The sequence below is a fragment of the Protopterus annectens genome, chromosome 5.part1 (assembly GCF_019279795.1).
Source record: "Protopterus annectens isolate FY-2018-M chromosome 5.part1, PAN1.0, whole genome shotgun sequence".
In the NCBI taxonomy this organism is placed as follows: domain Eukaryota; kingdom Metazoa; phylum Chordata; order Ceratodontiformes; family Protopteridae; genus Protopterus; species Protopterus annectens.
Genome location: NC_056736.1, coordinates 705,057,689 through 705,082,259, shown reverse-complemented (window position 1 = coordinate 705,082,259; position 24,571 = coordinate 705,057,689). Strand labels below are relative to the sequence as shown.

The 24,571-nt window shown below is 39.9% G+C and overlaps 1 protein-coding gene across 8 annotated transcripts in view; it reads right to left on the bottom strand.

The window, feature by feature from the left end:
* Positions 1–19,805, bottom strand: part of SUPT20H (SPT20 homolog, SAGA complex component) — a 991,190-nt gene extending 971,385 nt beyond the window's left edge. For 5 of the 8 annotated variants that reach the window (XM_044073324.1, XM_044073326.1, XM_044073328.1 and 2 more), the window contains exon 1: positions 19,667–19,805. The gene's annotated coding sequence lies outside the window, so the exon portion shown is untranslated. The other 3 variants (XM_044073330.1, XM_044073327.1, XM_044073325.1) reach the window with 2 other exon arrangements.
* Positions 19,806–24,571: the final 4,766 nt, after the last annotated feature.

Below are 24,571 nucleotides of genomic sequence, written 5' to 3'. Positions count from 1 at the left end.
GTCTCTCTCCCCTCCAGATTGACGTTTATAGTTATCATGCAATATTTTTTACACCATACTAATCATCTCCTTTTCTCAACAGCTTCTGTTCTAGATTCGAGTAAAAACTCTACCAGAGTAGGCCTTTAACTAAGGATTCTCCTATCCCCATCCCTTTGCCAATACTCTGGCCTCAGCTCCTGGTGGGGAAGGTAGTCACTAGCCTGCAGTCCAAACAACTTCTTGGTCTTATCTCACTCTTATACGTTTCCCTCTCTAGTTATTTGCTCCCAATACCTTGTCTCCTTTGTCAGTTTTCTCCAGTAAATTCCAACCCTTCTTGCCTATTTTCTCTACTCCTACTTATAATAATAAAGGTTAATTAGAGGATGCATGTATCATGGGAATGCAACTGCTTCCAATGCCCTACTCATAAAATCCCAGCTTACTCTGTATTTTCTTACATTCCGCTTCCCTTTGGCTTAACATTGTTTTATTAAATGTTATTGTCTATGTCTACCTCTCCTCCACAAAACTACAGTGATTCATATCTATCACCTTTGGCAACATATTTGCCATTATTTAGCCATTATAGACTTAAAACACTTCATAATCACAGTTTAAAATTGAAATGGGTCTTTATAAGCCTATCTCTGATGGGTCTTTATCCTCTATGGGTAATACAGCCATTACAGTTTTCTTCCAAGATGCTGGTGTTTCCTCTCCATTTAAAATAGTATTAAACACAATTTTCCAGATCTTTTTCACTTTTAAAACTTCCACAGAATACCACTGGTTCCTGGAGACTGATAAGACATCACCTTCTCTTAACTGTTAAGTTGTCGAGCCTCATCTACCGTTAACCTTGGCATAATAAAGTCTTCCACAAAATTCCATTTGTGCTCTTTCTTGGTTTCCACATTCCTATGCTTTATACAAATGTTCACAACATTTCCAAAATATCTCCAGTGCCTATGTAGCATCTCTTTTATTATTTTCTTCCCAGAGATTCCCTAGGTTTGCCAACAATTTCTACTTTTTGTTGCCCAAATTATTTTGCTAAAACTTTGAGCTCAGGACAGACCACAAGATGGCTGCTTAACAGCATTCTTTATAATGCCTTTATTTTCTCTTTACCACTCTGCAGTTGTTCATCTTCTTGTTATCACTCCCCTTATTGTGCAATACTTTAACCTTGGTCAGCCCCATAATCCCTATTACATCTTTACCATTACTCTTTTTTTATTTCTACCCTATTTTTAAACTCCAATTTCATTTTACTCCACTCACTATCCCTTCTGAAAAAATTTGCATCTTCCATAATAACTCTCCAATAATTTCCACTAACTCCCTTTGTCCCTGATATTCTGCTGAATATTCATCCTAACGTCTCTCCTATTTATATTTCAAGATACTATGGACTGAACATCAGTATGACAAACTAATATCTGACAGGCTGATCTCTTATACAGATCTTTCTTCTCATTTCCACTTAAATCTATGTCATATTTATCAAGTATTTTCCCTTTAACAAAAACTCAAACAAAAGACTAACACCTCAATTCCCTATTAACTTAGAATGAACACACAAAACTAAGTACATTTTCAAGAAATGAAGTTTAACCCTCCAGATAGGAACAAATACCTCAAATCAACAGCTGCACCCAGAGGCATTATCTAATCTAAAATTAGTTACCCATGCTAAAGTGCTCCCACATACAATAACTGAAGTGTTTTCATATCTCTACTCCCCTCCAAGATGTGAAAAACAGTGTTGATGCTTTCAGAAAAAGTCAACTTTTTAAGCTTTAGAAAAAGAAAACTAGTTATTTTTAAATAAAACTAAATTATGCAATGTTCTAGTGAATGCATTAAATAATTAAAGCTGCTGGTGTAGCTACTATCTCTGTCACTTCAAATAATTTAAACTTAAAGTTTGCATTTGTCTCAGTAAAGAATGCTCAGAAATCTCAAGATTAATTGCTTGCACCTGCAGACAGCTTTGTAAATTTCAGTCAGAGAATGTACAGAATTCCACTGACCAACTGCCTTCAGAAGCAGACTTATTGTCTCTCAATGAGAACACCTGCTAATAAAATAATAAAAATCCAGCTAGCTTTTCTGCAAATGCATTTGTCATGGCTTTTATCATCTTAATTTTCAAGCCTATTTGCTTACAAAACTAAACTGGTTTACAAGAACATTGACCTAGTAATTGTCTTATTTTTCCAAGCCAATTTGCTGACTTTATAGTTTCATCACAGCAGTTTACTCATTAAAAAGGACCTGATCCCATGGATAACTTTCCCATTACTTCTCTCACCAGCTTGGTGGATACGGGCATCCTGAGACAATGCAGAAATTACCTCATGTTTACTGACAACCAGCTAAATTATAAAACAAACTGATATAGTAGTGAAAGATGTACTTACACAATGTCAATGTTTGATGACTGTCTTGTTTACCTTTCTTTCTTTGCCTTGCGACCAGATAAGAGTTTATTTTTGCCATCTGCTTAATCACTTTCCAGAAACTGGCAGGTGTCTGTGAAGCCTTGTTCTATGCAGTTATGATAGCGCTCTCAGCCTTGGTTAATGAACCAGTATTCCTTCTTAGCCTGTTCTACAGTTCTCACATATGTTGTTCTGAGACACTACCACTCCTTTGATACCACCTGCTTCCTCTTATTCCGGAGATGCTACAGCCCTGAGTATTTTCTTGACCATGTGCATTTTTTTTCCAGGCAACTTCTAGGTCTTCAAGATAGTCTCTGTTGACCACTGCTTGCAAATAATTGTGACCAACAGTAGTTTATGCTGTGGCCCGACTCCTTCACTGGGGAAGACTTTGCAATCTATTATTCTACTCTAGTACTCTTTCCTTACTAGCAGGAGTCTACTCGAGTTACAAATTGGTCAGTCTTGTATGTGATCTTGTGATGGTCTCACTTGCCGAGCCATGTCTGCCAGCATCAAGCCATTCCCATACACAAATATTCTTAGTTTAAAAAGGTATGTGGAGTTAGATATTACCCCTAGGGGACTGGGTGTATGGAAAAGTCCCAGTACCATTTGACCCTCCTCTACACAATGGATTAACATACTGGTTGAAAGTGACACACAAAAGCAGCATAAAATTAAAGATGAGCTAGAGGTTCTTTGTACAGAAATGGCAAAACAAATGAGTGCATCAAGATTAACTGCCCGTCTTTCTGATAATAAATGAGAAGTATAGGTGGATTTGGTAGAAAAAAAAGAAAATAAAATTACGACGAGACCTCCAAGACTACAAACAGGACAGAGTTTTTCTGTGGAGAACCAATCTAAACACAGGACAATTTAAAATGTGTGTACGTCAGAATGTAGACAATAAAAACAGCATGGAGTCTTGTTTGCTTCTTCAGAAGATACAGGTTGCACTACAGAGTGGGACAGTGATGAAAGTTCTTACCCCCCCCCCACTCCCAGCAGCCCAAAAACCAGCAAAGTTGGAGCAACATTTTCGAAATCCAGCAGTTAAAAGCAAACAAACCGTTAATCCAAGTAAGAAACAAGGGAGGAATGGATATGAAAACTCAGTCGAAGGACAGCAGTATCAAAATTATAAATGGGGAAGATGGCAGTAAAAGTAATACTGAAGGTAGACTATATTCTAATGTTGCTGGACCCTCCTCACTTCTACGGTAATTACATTTGTTGAGTTTTGAATTGACTGACATTTACCGGTTTTAAATTTGGGACTTAAAATTTACACCAACAGCTCTGTCTTGCTTATATATACTCAAAACTGATATTTTTAAAAAGTTGCATTTAATTATATAAAAACAATTTTCCACAAAAGGATGTTGAAAGTTTAAATGCAATTGATTTTAATGATGAATTTAATGATACTAGTAGCACCAACTGACAGTTTTCATTCTTGTACTTCAGACACTGATGAAATAATGTACACTGTTTATTAGACATATCAAAAGTCAAATATAAAAATTGTTACATACCTTCCTTTTCTAATGAATGTGTTAAAACAATTTTCTATAATGTTTAATTTTGCAATTGAGGAAGCCTTTAAGAAGTTCTCAGCTGAAATGTAATGTGAAATACAATCTGACTAAAACTGAATGGAGAGCCTTAAAGGACTTGACAGGAATTTAATTTTTAAACCAGCTGATAAAGGGAATAGTACAGCAGTGATAAATTTAAACAATATTTACGTGTGCGTTATTTATATTTAGATGATCAGTCCACATATGAAAATTATTAAGGAAATATACAAGGAAGCTGCTAAACAATACCAAACATTATTAAGAAGAGGTATAGGTTACACTATTTTAGTAAAGATGTTGACAAGAACTTCAGTACTTGGGGTGTAGCATAGCTACTTTTTGTTGCTTACCGAAAATTCATAACAATCTGGTTGCTCACCAAGTCATCCTATTGTTTCGTCAGGTAGATTTTTTTTCACAATTACCTTTTTTCTTATGTTGTGAAATTGTCTTCACACATTAAAGATACCACTGATTTTTCTGAATAAGATAGTAAGACTTAAATGGACTGAGGACATGTACTAGGTGACCCTTGATGTCAAAAGTGTTATACACAAATTAAACATGTTCATGGTGAAGCCTTAAATTATTTTTTTAGGTCATAACCCTGTTTCTAATTATGTGATTGAGTTTTTTGTCTTATTAATATTTTTTTTCACTTTTAATGACAAATGTTATCATCAGATGCAGTGTCCAGCCATGGGAGCTTGATTTGTTCCAATGTATGCAAATTTAGTTATGGGACTGTGAGATGGAATATTTATATGGACATAATTTTGTGAATAAATATATTAAATATTTTAGATATATAGGATGATTTTATATCTATTTTTAGTGGAGATAGTAATAAAGTTAACAATTTTGGTAATGATTTGCAGAATATCTAAACCAAGTTTGAGGATTTACAAATGGGAAAAGCAGTTTTTTTTTTTTTTTTTTGGATTTGAAATTAGAAGGGATAGATGGTGGAATAATGACAACTATACATAGGAAATTAATAGATAATGGACAATATTTATGTAGGAATAGCTGTCATCCTCCACATCTGATTTCTTCATTACCATATGGAGAATTATTACATCACTGGAGACTTTGTAATGATGAGTTGAATTTTCATACTGAAGCTTAAAAAAAACTAATTTGCTTATTAGGAAAGTTGAGAAAGATTTAATAAATGAATCATTTAAGAGAGTGATAAATGAAAATAATAAGGATATACAAACAAAAGTAATAAAACTCGGGAGGTTAACTATTGTAATAAAGTTGCCAATAGGGATAAGAGAAATATTTATTTTATTACTACATATATTATACTTACTGATAAAGTAATCAATTTATTGAAATACTATTGGTAATTTTAATCAATTTATTGAAATTGGCAATTTTAATCAATTTATTGAAATACTACTGGCAATTTTTAGTAAAACAAGAAGATTTTTGTAAATTAATTAATACACCACCTCTGATTTCGTAATACTACTGGCAATTTTTAGTAAAACAAGAAGATTTTTGTAAATTAATTAATACACCACCTCTGATTTCATATAAACAAGGATGTAATATAGGAAATATGTTAGTACATATTTGTTTTATTCTTCCTACTAATCAAATGAATATACATTTGGGAAATATTTGTTTTATTCTTCCTGCTAATCAAATTAATATACATTTGGGAAATTCTGTGGTTGGCATCTTCATTTGTGGAAGATCCTGTAGTTGCAAACAAGTAGGGTTTGAATACAGAGTGTAATTGAAGTGTCTAATCTATAAAAGGCATGGTTATTTGTTTTTTCTTATTATTTCGTCAAGCCTTATGCCAAGGTGCTATAGTTTAATAAAACTGTTTTTTTTTTTTGTAGATCAGTAGCTTCTGGTTGTATATATATACAATTTCTTTTGTTTATAGAAATCTACAATGGCCTTGCCATATTTATTCCTGTTGTCCAACCCACATGAGTCCAGACAGTCCTCATATCTTCTGCCTTTCCATATACAAGAATTCTGGTGCCTTGTTTATCAACACAAACTCATGTTGCCCCAATTTATTTAGTAGGTCCTGCAACTGCTGATTGAATGCACTCTTTTTCCCTCACTGTCACATCCCTGCTGCAGGGCATAAACTGACATTATGAATACTGCCCTGTTCTTACACTGTAGTCTGATTGACATGCAGCTACCACTAATTCTCTTCAGAATCCTCTCCCTTACAATTATTCTCACACTATTTCTGATCGGTCTTTCCCAGAGTAGTACACTCTGGATCTCAATTTGCTGTATGCTATTCTTCCATCTTGTCTCCTGCATACACAGGATGTCCAGCCTCCTCCTCACCGCCATGTCATCCACTTCCAAGCTGCAGCCTGTCAATGAACCTATATTGAGTACAGCAATCTGTAGAGGTTTGGCAGGTTGATTGATTTTAAGCTTGGCCTTTTGCTCAGTGACATCCCAGGTAACCCAAGCTGGGCAGATGCATATTTGCTGGCCAGTAGATTACTGACCAAGGGCAGCCAAGCTTGATGGCAGGCACACACTGAACAATAGAGACACATATACTATTAACATGTATCCCTGATGTAGGTAGAAGTAGGTTGGGTTCATAACCTGCTTATTACTGGCAAATGCCAATTTTTTGGCAGTATTAGTCAATATGACCATATCTAGGGTCAGGTTTTTGCATCACTGAGTGGCTAGTACAGACATGACATGCATTCTGATCACGGTTCTACCTACAGGATACTGCGCATCACAACCAATGCCTTAAAAGGTTGATCTATACAACAACATTCTCCCAACAGGCAATAACTAAATCCTGAGATGTAAAACGCTGGTTAGTAATACCTGTTACAAGCACTTAGATCACATTACGTGACAAAAACATAACTGTAGACAAGCAAGCAGAGACACAGAGAACAAATTATGTGCAAAAACAGTATGAAAAAGAGTTGTCTCGAGATATGTATATAAAAATAAGCAAAATAAAAAGGAAAAAGCCTTACACACTATTAAGAAATAACCAGAAGGACCACAAAACCACCATTTTGATTTTGGTCCCCCTTATTCCCCCACCCAAAATAATCAAGCCTTGCTCACTGATGTGCCACTCACTGCCCTCTTTCTCACAACACTGTAAACAAAGAGATAGAGAAAAGAAATGGAGATCTTGGTCATCATCCTTTAGCTAGCTCACAGATTCAGCAAGTTCTTATAGTCACCCTGTTCTGCAGCCACATCAGTGCAGTGCTTCTGACGCCAGACATAATACAGGTGTGCTTACCTCTGTAAATCAATAGTACTCGGCTGGAGTATATGCACTGAATGCACTACCAAGTGTTCCCCAGACAATATTACTGCAATGGCCAACACTTTGTCACATGAGTGAACTAGCCTCAACTGCTAACTCCATCCTTCTCCAACCAGCATTTACAGTGACTACCGAAGATAATCAAATCCAGCAGTCAAGGCTGCATCCTGCTATGCAGATGCACCTTTGCATTTGTAAAGGGTCCTGTACTGCAGGACACATATTAGCAGAAGTTGACCTGTATCATCAAGAGTCTGTTTTGCGATGTACTCAGCAAGCAAACTAAAAGTCCTGGTGGAACAGCCATCGCCTCTTCTATACATCCTAGTCAAAATGCTTAGCCGATTCATACAGCAATTCCAGGTGGTGCTGTGTTACACAAGAAAAAATTCAAGCGAGTCACATCTGCCTCAGGTGATGAAAAACGTCTTTATTTGCAGCTAACCAGATTACAGCAGCATGTTGGCCAAAATGATCTCAATCTGATCAGCTTGTTTACCGACATCAACTTTTATACTTTCCTGTTACTAGCCAAAATAGCTTTTGTTAGAAACAGTTGACAGTTGGCTATGAAAAACATCTAGGATCACAAATTACCTCAGAAAAGAATGTTTTACCTCAAAACCACAGCTAGTGTAGAATGTTTACCTCAAAACCACAGTTAGTACAGAATGTTCAAAAAGGTACAGAATACTTAGTTCAGCAGTGGAAGCTGGAATTTTCCATAGCCTGCCTCAGTAAATTAACTCTTATTCAGAATTATAGAAAACAGATGTTATTCAAGTTCATAAGCAAACTACATCTATCATAGATAAAGCCCATCTTTAATAAACATGGTTCAATGACCTTTTCTTACAAACACTTCAGCAAATAGCGTATTCACCTTGCTAGATGGGAGAAAGAGACAAATAACAGTATGTTTTAAAACTTTTTCTCTTAAAATTTCCCCCCTCAAAACACTTATTTGTCTTTTTATTTCAGCAATATATGATAAAAACTAAGTTTTTCTTTGCATACATTACTTCATTTGCAAGACAAACTTTTAAACTTCAAAACATTTAAGTCACATTTCAATGTATTCACTTTCACCAGTCTGTTGCATCTGCTGGTACATTGTTTTCGTAACAGCAGTATCAACCAGTCGTTGTAGAAGACCTCTGATACAGGGTATACAACAGCAACCACATACCACCACGATAGCCACAGCGACTCCGGACACCAGGAAACTGCTGATGAAATGACTCCATTTTCCAAACCACGCTTGTAGAAAATCTGTAAAGGGATAATTTACCCCAGTGTTCTCTGCCAATTCTTCGGATAACATCTCCAAACCTTTCAAAGCTCGAGTGATGCTCCCATCAGGGGCAGTGTTAATCGGAATATATGTACAACAGAAAGTCCCAAACATCCTGCAAACTCCTCCTTCTTTGGCCAGGAGCATATCCAACGCAATTCGATTCTGCCATGCCAAGTGACCTCCAGTTGTTCAGCAATACCTTTTAATGCATCTTTGGTATGGTTCACAAAATGCTGCTGGTTACAGTAAATGTAGTTGATCCAGTCCACATTCTTATTGGGTTGAATCCAGACAAAGATGGATGCAAAACCAACTGCTACTTGGTTTATTGCTTTGTATTCATCAGGCACGCCTCTTGGTACGCCAATGCTATCGATGTAGACACAGCTATCGAAGGATTGCTTCGGTGCCTCTCTTTTTCTCTTATTCAACCACCTCGGCTTTATTTCAGGTTCTCTTACGAAACTGCTTGCTAGAACTAGGAAAATGTAGAATGGCAGAATTAACTTTGCAAGTGCACAAGTTCCCTTCCAGGGAATCGTAAGCCTTGATCTGAGTTTGTTGTCTCCACATAACCACCATACGTCTGCCAAACTATGAGTTTGGTTCTCCAGAAATGGATTCTCATTGCCATTCACAATAACATTGCAATAGTTCTGTCCCATATTGCCATAATTCTTTCCTGTGCCATCTCAGGAAATGCACATATACGAACCTGGATAAGAGATTGCTGTAGGCGGTTACTCAACTTTGCCTAGGACTGGAAAACGCTGGATTTCATCTTTGCATTTATCTTCGGTTTTGTTGAAGAATAACTAACAGACACGTCAGAGTACCTTCAGCTTGCATCAATGGGACTGTTGCTAGTTGCTATTTACCTTCAGCACAAGAAACACAGTTCTCATGATGTACTTCTCAGGTACTATATCTAACTCAAGATAACCATTTATTATGGTGTACGAATCCCGTCTCGAGTAATAATTGTTCTTCTTCTGTGAAGGCAAAATCTGCTTTACTTGTAGCATTTTTAAGGCTTTGTACTTTAAGTTGGAGGGTCCCCAAAGGGTCAGTTCCAATTGAAAGAGACACTCCGATTCCATATACTCATGAATCACTTTCTTGTGGTGACGCAATGGTTATAGTAATTACTTCGGTACCTTGGAAATGCGCAATTTTTATTCTTTGTTGCCTGCTTTTATCTTTCTCTGGTATCACTGCACCACTTGTTTCCCATCCATTCACATCTGTTGACCACCAAACATTTGACCAGGACGCACAGTCTCTATTGCACAAATATTTTGCACGAGTCAAGAAATCATTATTGTTCCATTTAGCACAGTCCAAAATTCCTTCACAAAGTTTTACCTTGAACACAGTAGTAACACCACCATTCCTTTTTCTCTCACAACTGTTCCTTCTCGTATGGACATATTTACTTTCGCCACCAAAATCATCATAAAGCACCAGTTGAACATGGCCATCCTTCCTTTGTAGTCAGACTTTGCGTTCAGGGGTCCGATGGAGTCTGACCAACATCAGTGGGTGATATGAATCCACAAAGTCCTCTCTGCGATCTTTACAGCTGTAGGTGTCGAGATAAGTACTTGATATGGGCCTTCCCACCTGGGGGATGACCAGTTCTTTCTCTTCACAATTCGGATCCACACCCAGTCCCCGGGTGCCACGCTCAACAAGGTTTCACTTCTGGAATCTGCAAAGGAGTCATTAGTTACACAAGAGACTTGACATTTAGCAGCTTCTTCATATAATCCGCCAGATCCTCACCCCCCTCACGTTCCACTGGCAACAATCCTTGCCACTGCAGGACGTAATATGGTCTCCCAAACAAAAGTTCAAATGGTGTAAGTCCTTTGTAGGAGGGTGAGATTCGCATGTACACGAGTGCCAATGGAATGCACGGAGTCCAGGATCTATGCGTTTCTGCCATCAGTTTGCGGAGTTTACTCTTCAGGACACCATTGTGTCTCTCCACCAGTCCAGCTGACTGCGGATGGTAAGCACAATGGTACTTGAGATCAATTTGAAACACTTGACCCAACTTCTGCACAATCTGGTTTACAAAATGAGACCCATTATCACTATAAATGCACCTTGGAAGGCCAAATCGGGGAATTATTTCTGTTGTTAAAAGCTTAGCTACTGTGTGTGCATCAGGATGCTTTACTGGAAAAGCTTCTACCCACTTAAAAAAAGCATCAATTATGACTAGACAAAACTTTTTTCCCTCTGAGGGTGTCAACCCAATAAAGTCCATACAGAGTGTGTGGAATGGATATGGAGGGGTGGGGAATGTCTGCTGAGATTTCTTAACTCCCCCCTGAGCATGATACTTTGCACATAATAAACAAGATAAACAGAATTGCTTTGCATAAGTTGAAAATCCACTATTTGAACCATTGTCTGTACTCCTACATGGGCAGGTCCATGGCTAACTAATGCAGCATACCTAAAAAGGTTTGAGGGTAATACCATTTTCCCATCGGATGCCCTATACAACCCATCCTGTTGAGTAATACCATATTTCACCCAATGACATTTTTCCTTCTGTGTTGTCAATGTTTGCATTACTTTTAGTGTCTCCAAGTCTAAGAGGTGTCCGGGCTCTAAATCATTGTCATGTAAAAGGAAATAATTTTCTTGAGCTGCCTTTTTTGCAGCCATATCAACAAAAGCATTTCCCCTGGAGACAGGATCTTTTTTGTTAGTATGTGCGGAACATTTACATATCGCTATCTGAAGTGGTAGTTGTACTGCATCTAACTGTAAAATTAAATCTCTGTGATTTATTGGTTTGCCTGTCGCTGTAACCATTCCTCTATTCTTCCATTGTTGAGCGAAAACATGTACAGTAGAGAAAGCATATTGACTATCTGTATAAATTGTAAGTTTTTTACCCTCCCCTAAGGTACAAGCTCAAGTCAAAGCCACTAACTCAGCTGCTTGGGCAGAATAAATATTTGACGATCCTTTTGCTTCTAAAACTTCAGTTTCTGTGGTGACAGCATACCCTACTAGTGTTCTTCCTACAGTGTCCTTCTTTGCTGATCCATCTACAAACAAAACAAGATCAGAATCTACCAACGGAATATCCGTTAAATCTGGTCGGGGAAGTACTTTGTCATGAATGCTCTCTAAACAAACGCGCGGAGTACCTTCTTCTGGAGTCGGCAAAAGTGTCGCCGCATTAAGAGTAGTACATCTTTCTATGGTCATATGTGGCTGTGTCAGCAGCACTGTCATACATGACAAATGTCGACTAGGAGATAAAAAGGTTATCTTATCTTGCAAAAGTATAGTAGCTACTGAATGTGGAACTCGCAATTTTAATGGGTGAAACAAAGCTATTGATGCTGAGGCCTGCACTGCCATGGCGGCTGCCACCACAGCTTAAACACAATGCAGCAATGCCCTTGCAACAGGATCTAATCTGGAGGGATAAAAAGCTGTCTCTGTTTATCCCCATGTACTTGTACCAGAACCGACGTCATATATCCTCCCTTACAATCAACCATTTGTACAAACTGCTTAGAATAGTTCGGAAAATTATCAATTGCGTAATTCTATTAAATGCTTGTATTGCCTTATCTGACCACTGTATATTACTTTTAGCTGCCATGGGAGTATCATAGATCAGTGCTGTATCATAGATCAGTGCGGTCAATGGCCCTACTTCTTCACCATAATTAGGAATCCAACTTCTACAAAAATTAGTCACACCTAAAAACGACATCATCTCCCGCTTAATTGTAGGCATAGGTGCTTCAAGAATTGCTTGTTTTCTTTTATTTTCCAATTGTCTACCTTCCTGCGAGACTAAATATCCCAAGTACTTTACTTGTGCTTTCCACAATTGTAACTTCTCTTTATTTACTTTATGTCCTTGCTCAGCTAAAAAACTAAGAAGGGCTAGGGTATCCTGTTTACAACTTTCCTGCATGGGTGAGGCCAATAAAATATTATTTACGTACAACAGGACCTGGCTTCCCTCTGGGGGAACAAACTGAGCTAAATTCGAAGCCATTTCTTGTGCGAATATTGTCGGACTCTCACAATAACCCTGTGGCAATCTGGTGTATGTGTATCTTTTACCTTGGAAAGTGAACGCAAACCAAAATCTACTCTCCTTATGTAATGGTATGGAGAAAAAAGCATTGCTTATATCTATGACAGAAAAATATCTGTGCTGAGGTAGTAAATCATTAAGTAATGTATAGGGGTCAGAGACCACCGGTGCTCTTGGGATCACAGCTGAATTAACTGCTTGTCCTTGAGCAGCTAATAACCCACCCTGCTATACAGATCCCACATATTCAGACTGATATTGAGGAGGTTCCCCCGGTATGGCAGCCACAATTTCCCCATACGTTGGGGCAGTTGCCTGCCTTTGTACTGCACAAACTGTATGCTCATCCTCCTTATCTAAAAATAAAGCTACTTTCCACTTGGCACCAGTGATCCCTTTTGATTTATTTTCTCTTTTTCCTGACACTGTTTTTCTTTTATAACTCGTTTATTTGCTTCTTCTAACCATTTTTGTGCTTGGGGAAATCCCAATTGTCTTTGCTTTTTAGTTCTAGTTCCTGCATCCCTTTTCAAATCTCTAACCAATTTTGCACAAGCATTCTTATTCAGTGTACCATCAAAATCATATTTCAACTTCCACTTCTTCAAAAATTTAACATTATTTTCATATACTTAGCATCAACATTTAAACAGGCATCACTCACACACTTGCAGCAACTTGAACCCATGTTTTCCTAGATTTCTTATTTTAGGACTGTATATTTTAGGACTGCATCAAAATTATTTTTACAGGGCTTATTACAAAATGGGGCTCAAAATAACAGGTAATCCTAACAAAATAATCTTAACAATTATTCCTACCCACCCTTAACAAAAAATAAAACCCCTGTCGACAAGGTTAAATTAAATTAAAAGAAAAATTGTTTTTCATCCTACCTGAACCAGATGAGACTCCGTTTCCCCTTTTGGTTCGGAAACCGTCCCTCAGATAGGGATCAGAGAGTGGCCGGCCTCTTTCCAACGACAAATCAGTCGGGGGGGGGGCTTTCCGTCGAGGGAATCTTAAGATAAGAAACCCTCACCTGTGCAGGTTTTTCGGTCTCTCTGTCAGTCTGATCAGTTTCTTCATAGAGGTTTCCGGTCCAAAGGACCAAAATGTCAGAAGAAAAAATTCAAGCAAGTCACATCTGCCTCAGGTGATGAAAAACGTCTTTATTTGCAGCTAACCAGATTACAGCAGCATGTTGGCCAAGATGATCTCAATCTGATCAGCTTGTTTACTGACATCAACTTTTATACTTTCCTGTTACTAGCCAAAATAGTTTCTTACATTTGTGACAGTTGGTTATGAAAAACATCTAGGATCACAAATTACCTCAGAAAAGAATGTTTTACCTCAAAACCACAGCTAGTGTAGAATGTTTACCTCAAAACCACAGTTAGTACAGAATGTTCAAAAAGGTTCAGAATACTTAGTTCAACAGTGGTAGCTGGAATTTTCCACAGCCTGCCTCAGTAAATTAACTCTTATTCAGAATTATAGAAAACAAATGTTATTCAAGTTCATAAGCAAACTACATCTATCATAGATAAAGCCCATCTTTAATAAACATGGTTCAATGACCTTTTCTTACCAACACTTCAGCAAATAGCATATTCATCTTGCTAGATGGGAGAAAGAGACAAATAACAGTATGTTTTAAAACTTTTTCTCTTAACAACTACTAAGTGCTCCCCCAGACAATATTACTGCAATGGCCAACACTTTGTCACATGATGAGTGAACTAGCCTCAACTGCTAACTCCATCCTTCTCCAACCAGCATTTACAGTGACTACCCAGATAATCAAATCCAGCAGTCAGGGCTGCATCCTGCTATGCAGATGCACCTTTGCATTTGTAAAGGGTCCTGTACTGCATGACACATATTAGCAGAAGTTGACCTGTATCATCAAGAGTGTGTCTTGCGGTGTACTCAGCAAGCAAACTAAAAGTTCTGGTGAACAGCCATTGCCTCTTCTATACATCCTAGTCAAAATGCTTAGCTGATTCATACAGCAATTCCAGGTGGTGCTGTGTTACACAGCAGCTGGCAGACAGTTTCACATAAATCTACACCTCATTCCTACACTCCTCCCTTACTAGACATGATGGCAGGAGGATTTACTTATTCCGACATCCCTTTCCATTGGAATCCCCTCAAAAAATCTGGCTGTAGAAGTACTGGCCATAAAACACTGGCCTGGTGCAATCACCCCCAAACACACAAGTTCAAAAACTGAAACTTACAGGATTTCAGAATACATCTAAATCTCAACTTTCTAAAGACAGAAACAAAACCAGTGTCTGAATTCCCCACCACTTGCAATGCAGGTCACCTCCCTACTACACATAGGGAATGAACGTCTCAGGAGAACAAATGGGAAGGCCTTCATGGTCACCAAGGGACTGAAGAAAAGGTAACTAAGACATTTATTTTGACACTTACAAACATTAATCAACAATGACAATGCTGTACCTTAAAATAGGGGAATACTTCAAAGCACAAGTCGGAGCTCAGTCTTCTGGAAATTGATATTACACGCTGGAATTTTAACAGGATCACACAGCACAGGAATTATTGACGCAGAAAATTAACATGTAAACTCCAAAATAAATCAGGGTATATTTACAGGAGGCTCCCTTCACTCTGGAATAGAATCCCAGTCCAGGTTAGGCAGAGTCCCTCATTGACTCTCTTCAAGAGGAATCTTGATGAGTGCTGGTGTGAATGACCTGAGACATACCTTCCTGGACTACATGAAAAGAGACATAAAGGAGCTCTCTGAGCATGTAGCCCAGGCCGGTATGACCCTGACCTTGAGTAGCATCTTACCCTCACCAAGAATGATGCCACAATATGAAGACAAGATGATCAATTTCAACAATTGGCTTAAGTACTGGTGTCATTCAAAGGGGATCCAATGCCTGTCAGCTTGGGATGATATGCTCGACAAGCCACAATGCTTCGCTAGGGACGGCTTGCACCTGTCACCCCTGGGCTTTCGGATATTGGCAAAGGCTCTTGCTACCCCCATAGTGCCTTTTTTAGGCAAGGCTCAAAAGACAAACCCACCTCCATAGGTATCACAAGGGATAAGAAACTAAGAGTAATGCTACTCAACGCCAGAAGTCTAAACCTCAAGATGCATGCACTCGAAACTCTCTTTAGCATGGAGAACATAGATATCTGTGCAGTAACAGAAACCTGGTTCAGGGCTCCTGAGAGCACCCCAGCACTACCAAGTTATACCTCATACCATGCTTTTCGGCCCCAAAACATGGACCGAACCACAAAAGGAGGGGGAGTATCGATATTCAAAGATACCCACACCTCCAGGTTGGTGGCAAAGCACGAAGCATCAGAGACTATCCATGTGCAACTAACAGTGGGTAAACCTGCTTTCCAGTTTATAGCCTGCTACAGACCACCCTCCCAAACCCAGGAACCCCACTCGGCCTTCCTGAGAACACTGGAAAATATGAAGGTCTCTCCAAACACCATTATATTGGGCGACTTCAACTACCCAAACATAGACTGGGAGCATTACTCTAGCTCCAACACCATAGCCCAAAGGTTCCTAGAATTTATAAACTCAAATGCTATGGAACAACTTGTTACCACTCCCACAAGAGGGGAAAACATACTGGACCTGATCATTACCAACATGGGGACTCTATGCTCCAGACCAGAAGTGTATCCCTCACTGGTAAGATCAGACCATAAACTAATCTCACTGGATATTCACATCCCGACCCCACCCCCTGCCCAGAAAACCACAGTGAAAAACTTCTCTAAAGCAAATGTCACACTCCTCAAAACTGAGGTGGAATCCTTCAAAGCCCCCGGGCCTGTGGAAAATACGGCCCAGACCGCAGAACCCTTTATAAACGCTGCAATCCCAAATAAAACCAAGACCCAATCCTCCAAAGGCAGACGTCCTGTCTGGTGGACCCCAGCCATAAACAAACTATACAATAGAAGGAGGAAGCTACTAAATGATAGAGCTAAATCCCAAAAAGGGAAGGCATCACTGATCAGTATTAGCAAAAAACTACGGGCACACATAAAATTGTCTAAGGCCAGCTTCGAGAGAAAAATTGCACAGGACACTAAGGATAATCACAAGGCTTTCTTTAGTTATGTTAAGAACCTGGGTGGTAATTCCGAGATATGCTCAGAATTAGTCCAAAATGACAAAAAAATACACCGAACCCACAGACATTGCCAACATCCTAGCTGACAGGTTCAGCGCAACCCCCCCGTCCCCACCAAAAGGACAAATATCTATCCCAGCAGAGTGCTGCCCCCCTGACATCTCAGATGCTCAGGTAAGAGCCGCCCTCTCCAAAGCAAAAAACACAGCATCAATGGGACCAGATGGTGTCGCGGGTATCGACCTACATGAACTCCAAGAAGAGCTAAACCCAAACATAAAACTACTGTTCAATCTCAGTCTTACTACAGGATATGTGCCCAAAGAGTGGCGTACAGCAACAGTGGTCCCTCTCCATAAAGGTGGTGCCTCAACGGATCCTGGAAACTACCGCCCCATAAGTCTGACTAGCTTGGTCTGCAAAGCTATGGAAAGGATCATCATGGACCTCATAAATAAAGATATTGTGGACCTACAAACACTGGATCCTACCCAGTTCGGCTTTGTTAAGGGCAGATCCTGCCTCTTAAACCTGGTTGATTTCTTTGAAACAGTCACCAAGGCCATTGACGAGGGGAAGGTGGTCCACACAGCCTACCTGGACCTTGCAAAAGCCTTCGATACAATACCCCACTCGGGCATTATAGATAAGCTCACCAGCTTAAATATAAACCCCTATGTCACTAGATGGATTGCAAACTGGCTCTAGGACAGAACCCACATGGTTAGAATTGCTGGAGCCATGTCAGACTCCAAACCAGTTACAAGTGGTGTCCCACAAGGCTCAGTCCTGGGACCTCTCTTGTTCGGTATATATTTCTCGGAGGTACAGGCCAACACGGAAGGACTGTGGCTGACCAAGTTCGCAGATGACTGCAAACTGGGCGCCATAATCGACTCTCCAGCCGACACAAGCATCCTCCAAAAGGGCCTCATAGAAACAGACAACTGGTGCCAGAGCCATGGCCTCAAGCTAAATGCCAAAAGTGTATAGTCATCCCTTTGGCAAAACAAAGTGCCACAAATTACCACATAGGTGGTAATCCATTAAGTACAGAAGAAGTAGTTAGGGACCTGGGGACCCAAGTTGATAGCAATCTCTCATTTGACAACCACGTGGCCAAAGTGGTTAGAAAAACATTTTATATAGCCCACCTAATCATGAAGAGATTCACATCTAGATCAGGGGAGGTCATCGTGCCTCTTTACTCATCCCTCATCAGGCCCATAATTGAGTACAATGCCCCTTTTGGGATGTACCTTACCAGACACCTGCAGCAACTGGAAAGACCCCAAAAGTACCTCACCAAGAGGATCAAAGGGCTCAAACAGATGCCATATGCTGCCCGGTTAAAGAAACTCTAGCTCTACTCAGTGGCATACCGCCTGTTCAGAGGCGATCTGTGCCTGACGTATAAATCCATGTCCAACCCAGAATTAATGGACATGCTGCACCTCAGAAAATTCAAATCCCATCGAGCTACGCGCTCGAGAGACTTGAACCTCAGCACTGAAATAAATAGGACATGCTGGAGGGACAGATTCATAACCCAGAGGCTCCCTTCACTCTGGAATAAAATCCCAGTCCAGGTTAAACAGAGTCCCTCACTGACTCTCTTCAAGAGGAATCTTGAGGAGTGGATGGGAGATCGTAGGTTTACCCCGGGTATCAGTTCTGTGTCACTGTTCAGAGGCACAGTATACTAACCTCGAAAAAGGGCATAGCAAAATAAATTTAAAATGGGTGGCGAAAGCCAAACACATTCTGGCTAGGCTTATAAATGCCCTAGGGCAGATGGCCTAGTATGAACCTATGAACCTATAAGTGATATACAAAAGTACAAAAGGGAGCAGAACGTATGCATGGAAGAGTGGCAGCAGTAAAGACAGATTTTATTGCTTTATTTTTTTCAAAAGACATTATTGTGGACGTTGAGAAGACCTTACTGATATATGGGGCAGAGTTAAGGTTAAATAAGGGTACTTTATCCCTTCTTCATGGCCAAAGTTCTATTAAGTGACCAGACAGACGAGGTACCACCTAAGGAAAGCAGGTCAATAGCAGTTAACTTTGAAGAGGGCAGTCTCAGATTTGTCATTATTAGGCTACCCCTAACAGATGATGGATAGCAAAAGCTCTGTCCCCTGCAGAAGTAATAGAAAGAATTAGCTAGCAGGTACCAGAATTCAGTGGTATCAACAAAGAACATATTTGCATGTAGAGCAATTAGTTCAACTGAGTTTACCTTCCCCTAGCATTTATTCAGTAACTCTCGCCTTCTGTAAAGAAAAGGACAAGTCACTTAGTCACAGTAGTAGAAGTAAGCTCCTCAACCCCATATGTAGCAGTAGTAATAATAATATTAACAACAAAACAATCTATTTAATGTCGGTTTCACGGGTCAGTAACCAATCATACGCACAAAGAAAGAAAAGGGGGTGTGTGTCCAAGGGCGTGAATTCGAATTGCCATCAATGTTTACACTCTTACACAGAATACATGCTACCGTTCTAACCAATACATGTCCAAGAAAAGTAAGGGAAAACCGTCTTTGCTCCGCTAAAAAGTAAACAATCTTACTGTATCACAAAGCACATTTTACTCAACTTATCTATCCATAATAACAAAGTAAACATTTCACTGATAGATTCCATTTACAGAGAATATTACCGGATAAAATCAGACCGCTTTTAAATAGATGAATGCTTTATCAAGCTGAGAAAGATGTCGAATACACTTAAATTTCATTTTCTCCACTTGCTATATTGCAATCTGCAGCCATAATATATTAAGAGAAACTCACGCTTCAGAACAACCCCGGTTCACAACATTACTACATTTCAAGGAAAATCCATCTGGAGCTTTCTGAGCAGCACCGCAACACAGAAACCAAGTAGTGCACGAAGAACTACAACCACATAATAACCCTTACTTCCGTCTTCAGTTGTGTCCCCTACTAATATGACCGGAAGCGGAAGTGATGGAAAACGAGTTACCACCATTAACATAATTTAAAAGACGATGCGTTTGAAGAAAATAAACTTGTAATCGGCGGCATTTCTCTAAAGTGTAACTTATTCCTGTAGAGTTCTCAACAGTTTAGGGCGATGATCAACTTGCAGGACATGGAGAAAAAAGCCCTGCGCTGCCCTTACTCGTCTTCTATCTTTTAATACCCCCCCCCCCTGGAAAAAAAGCCCATAGACAAAACGGGAAAAAGGCGGGTTGCTTCGTGGTCTTTATGCTGGAGAGTTTCAAAACATAAAAAAATGACAATTATGATTCTAGGACTTTTGACCAAAAAGTAATTTATAAGTTTCATGTAATTGTACTAATTTTAGTAGCCTAGTAATTATCCAATAAATTGTTAAGGGTTTGAGTGGACGGTCCTTGCTACTGCGCATGTGGTGGGGTAATGTTTGATGATAGACAAATAGTGGAAACGAAACAATTCCCTCATATCACCGACATACAGTCTCGGCAAAACTGCAACTCACAAGCTTTCTTAGCAGTGTGCCACTGAGTGAAACGTGCGAGAACGAAACATACACATTCTTTTACACTGCTCCACAGCGATCTACAGTGCATCTGTGGGTTTCATTTTTTAATGTATGTAAGTGCTTTAGATGAAATGAAACACAACTTTAAATGAAGTGCGGATCAGGAGAATAGCTTTCAACCTTCCATTTCTAAAATGAGAAACACTAGCTCTCATAATATCGAACAAATTGGGGTAAATGTGGAACATGTACTCATAATCTTTAGGCTGTTCCTATTAGGAGTCGCCACAGTGAATCATCTGTTTCCATTTCTTCCTGTTCTCTGCATCTTGCTCTGTCACACCAACCACCTGCATGTCCTCTCTCACCACATCCATAAACCTTATCTTGGGCTTTCCTGTTACCTGGTAGCTTCATCCTTAGCATCTTTTCCCCAATATATTCAGCATCCCTCGTCAGCAAATATCCAAACCAATGTAATCTTGCCTCTCTGGGTTTGTCTCCAAACCTTCCAACCTGGGCTGACCCTCTAATATACATATTCCTAATCCTGTCCACCCTCGTCACACCCAGTGCAAATCTTAACATCTTTAACTCTGCCACATCTAGCTCTAACTCCTGTCTTTTTGTCAGTGCCACTGTCTCCAACCCATATAACATAGCTGGTCTCGCTACCCTCTTGTAGGCCTTCCCTTTCACTCACTACCCTCTTGTAGACCTTCCATTTCACTCTTACTGGTAGTCCACGGGGACTCCTGTCTGATCTCATTTGTCAACCTGTCCATCACCATTGCAAATAAGAAAGGGCTCAGAGCTGATTTATTTATTTATTTCCAGTTTGATTACCGGGGAAGTCCACTGGGCCAGAACGTGCCCATTTTCAGTGGAGGCCCGGGGAGAAAAGCTCCAAAAGCAATGCGAATACAATCCTTGATGTAATCCCACCTCCACCTTAAACACATCCGTCACTCCCACCGTAGCCCTCACCGCTGTCACACTACCCTTGTACATATCCTGTACCACTCTTACATACTTCTCTGACACTCCTGACTTCCTCATACAATACCACAACTCCTCTCTAGTCACCCTGTCATATAGGTTCATACTAGGCTATCTGCCCTAGGGCATTTATAAGCCTGGCCAGCTTTCGCCACCCATTTTAAATTAATTTTGCTATGCCCTTTTTCGAGGTTAGTATACTGTGCCTCTGTCTAACAGTGACACAGAAGTGATACCCGGGGTAAACCTACGATCCCCCATCCACTCATCAAGATTCCTCTTGAAGAGAGTCAATGAGGGACTCTGCCTAACCTGGACTGGGATTTTATTCCAGAGTGAAGGGAGCCTCTGGGTTATGAATCTGTCCCTCCAGCATGTCCTATTTATTTCAGTGCTGAGGTTCAAGTCTCTCGAGCATGTAGCTCGATGGGATTTGGATTTTCTGAGGTGCAGCATGTCCATTAATTCCGGGTTGGACATGGCTTTATACGTCAGGCACAGATCGCCTCTGAACAGGCGGTATGCCACTGAGTAGAGCTAGAGTTTCTTTAACCGGGCAACATATGGCATCTGTTTGAGCCCTTTGATCCTCTTGGTGAGGTACTTTTGGGGTCTTTCCAGTTGCTGCAGGTGTCTGGTAAGGTACATCCCAAAAGGGGCATTGTACTCAATTATGGGCCTGATGAGGGATGAGTAAAGAGGCACGATGACCTCCCCTGATCTAGATGTGAATCCTTTCATGATTAGGTGGGCTATATAAAATGTTTTTCTAACCACTTTGGCCACGTGGTTGTCAAATTAGAGATTGCTATCAACTTGGGTCCCCAGGTCCCTAATTACTTCTTCCGTACTTAATGGATTACCACCTATGCTTTCTCTAAGTCTACAAAAACACAACGCAACTCCTACTGACCTTCTCTGTACTTCTCCATCAACAATCTCAGAGCAAACATCGCATCTGTAGTGCTCTTTCCCGGCATGAAACCATACTGCTGATCATTAATCATCACCTCCCTTCTTAACCTAGCTTCCACTACTCTTTCCCATAACTTCATGCTGTGACTGATCAATTTAATCCCCCTGTAGTTAATACAGCTCTGCACATCACCCTTATTCTTAAAAATCGGTACCAAAACACCTTTTCTCCATTCCTCAGGCATCTTCTCACTTTCCAAGATTTCATTAAACAATCTGGATAAAAACTCCACTGCCATTTCACCTAAACACCTCCATGCTTCAACAGGTATTTCATCTGGACCAACAGCCTTTCAATTCTTCATCCTCTTCATAGCTATCCTTACTTCCTCCTTGCTGATCCATTGCACTTCATGATTCACTATCCCCATATCATCCAACCTTCTCTCCCTCTCATTCTCTTCATTCATCATCCCCTCAAAGTACTCTCCATCTGCTCAACACACTCCTCGCTTGTGAGTATTTTTCCCTCATTATCCTTTATCACCTTTACCTGCTGCACATCTTTCCTAGCTCGGTCCCTCTGTCTAGCCAATCGGTACAGGTCCTTTTTCTCCCTCCTTAGTGTCCAACCTGTCATACAACTCTTCATATGCCTTAGCCTTTGCCACCTCTCTCTTTGCCATGCAACTTCTCTCCTTATACTCCTGTCTACTTTCTTCATCTCTCTGACAATCCCACTTTTTTGCCAACCTCTTTCTCTGTATACTCTCCTGTACTTCCTCATTCCACCACCATGTTTCCTTGTCGTCCTTCCTCTGTCCAGATGTCATACCAAGCACCTTTCTCTTACTAGCTCTGCTGTAGTTACCCAGCTATTTGGTAACACTTCACTGACACCCAGTGTCTGTCTTAACTCTTCCCTGAAATCCACCTCACAATTACCCTTTTTCAATTTCCACCATTTGATCCTTAGTGCTGCCCTCACACTCCTCCTCCTCTTCTTCATCCTACAAACCACCATCCTTTGCTGCCTAACTTCACTTTCCCTGGTCACCACTTTACAGTCTCCAATTTCCTTCAAACTGGCCCTCCTACATAAGATATAGTCCACCTGTGTGCATCTTTCTCCACTTTTGTATGTCACCCTATGCTCCTCCCTCTTGTGAAAATACGTATTCACCACAGCCATGTCCATCCTTTTCTCAAAATCCACTACCATCTGACCTTCTGCATTCCTTTGCTTAACACCATACCTACCCATCACTTCCTCATCCCCTCTGTTCCCGTCACCAGCATGCCCATTGAAATCTGCGCCAATCACCACTCTCTCACCCTTGGGTACAGTCGTCACCACTTCATCCAACTCACTCCAAAATTTTTCTTTCTCATCCATCGCACACCCAACTAGTGCAGCATATGCACTAACAACATTCATCATTACACCATCAATTTCCAGCTTCATAAACATCACTCCATCCTTACTAAGAAACCAACTAGGAAGATCATAGGATGGTCAAAATATGCTGGTTTTACTTATAAAAAAGATCTTTAAATGAATTAATATGATTAATTTCTATTTACCATGGATATTGCTGTGGTGGCGTAGTCACCTCACAGTAAGACGTTGTCCTGTTCGATTCTCAGCTAAAACGTCTGCTGTGCAGAGATATACGTGAATGGGCGTACCTTCGTTGAAGGTTGTGCGTCAGGGCCGGCAACTCGGCACGTAAAAATCTACTGCCAATCATTAGTGGACCGGAGTTCCGCTTTTGCGACCCCTAACCGGAAAAAGCCGAAAGACACAACAACATCAGTTAAAAAAAATTCCTAAAACTGAATATGTGACAGACTTTTTCAATGTGGAACTTCGAGGAACTTGAACTTTTTAAGACTCCAAAGGAGCATTCTTCATAATGAGGTACGCTTGTGGGTATGAATTCAGAAAACCTACTTCTTCCTCTCTATATTTATATATTTTACTTTTGTTTACCAAGATAGTCCAACTGGATGTTGGCCTGTTTTCAGCAGAGTCCTGGGGAGAAAAGTCCCAGAAACAAAATACACAACAATTTACAATAAAGTCACCCAAATAAACACATTATATGGAAACATTTCTGATAAAAACAAACATTATACATATTATAAATGTACAAAAACTTGCAAGGATAGGGTAAATAGTGATATATTTGAGAAGAAAAAATATAATTATACAGAAATTATCGATGTACATCACACGCATATATATATATATATATATATATATATATATATATGTATTGAGAGAGAGAGAT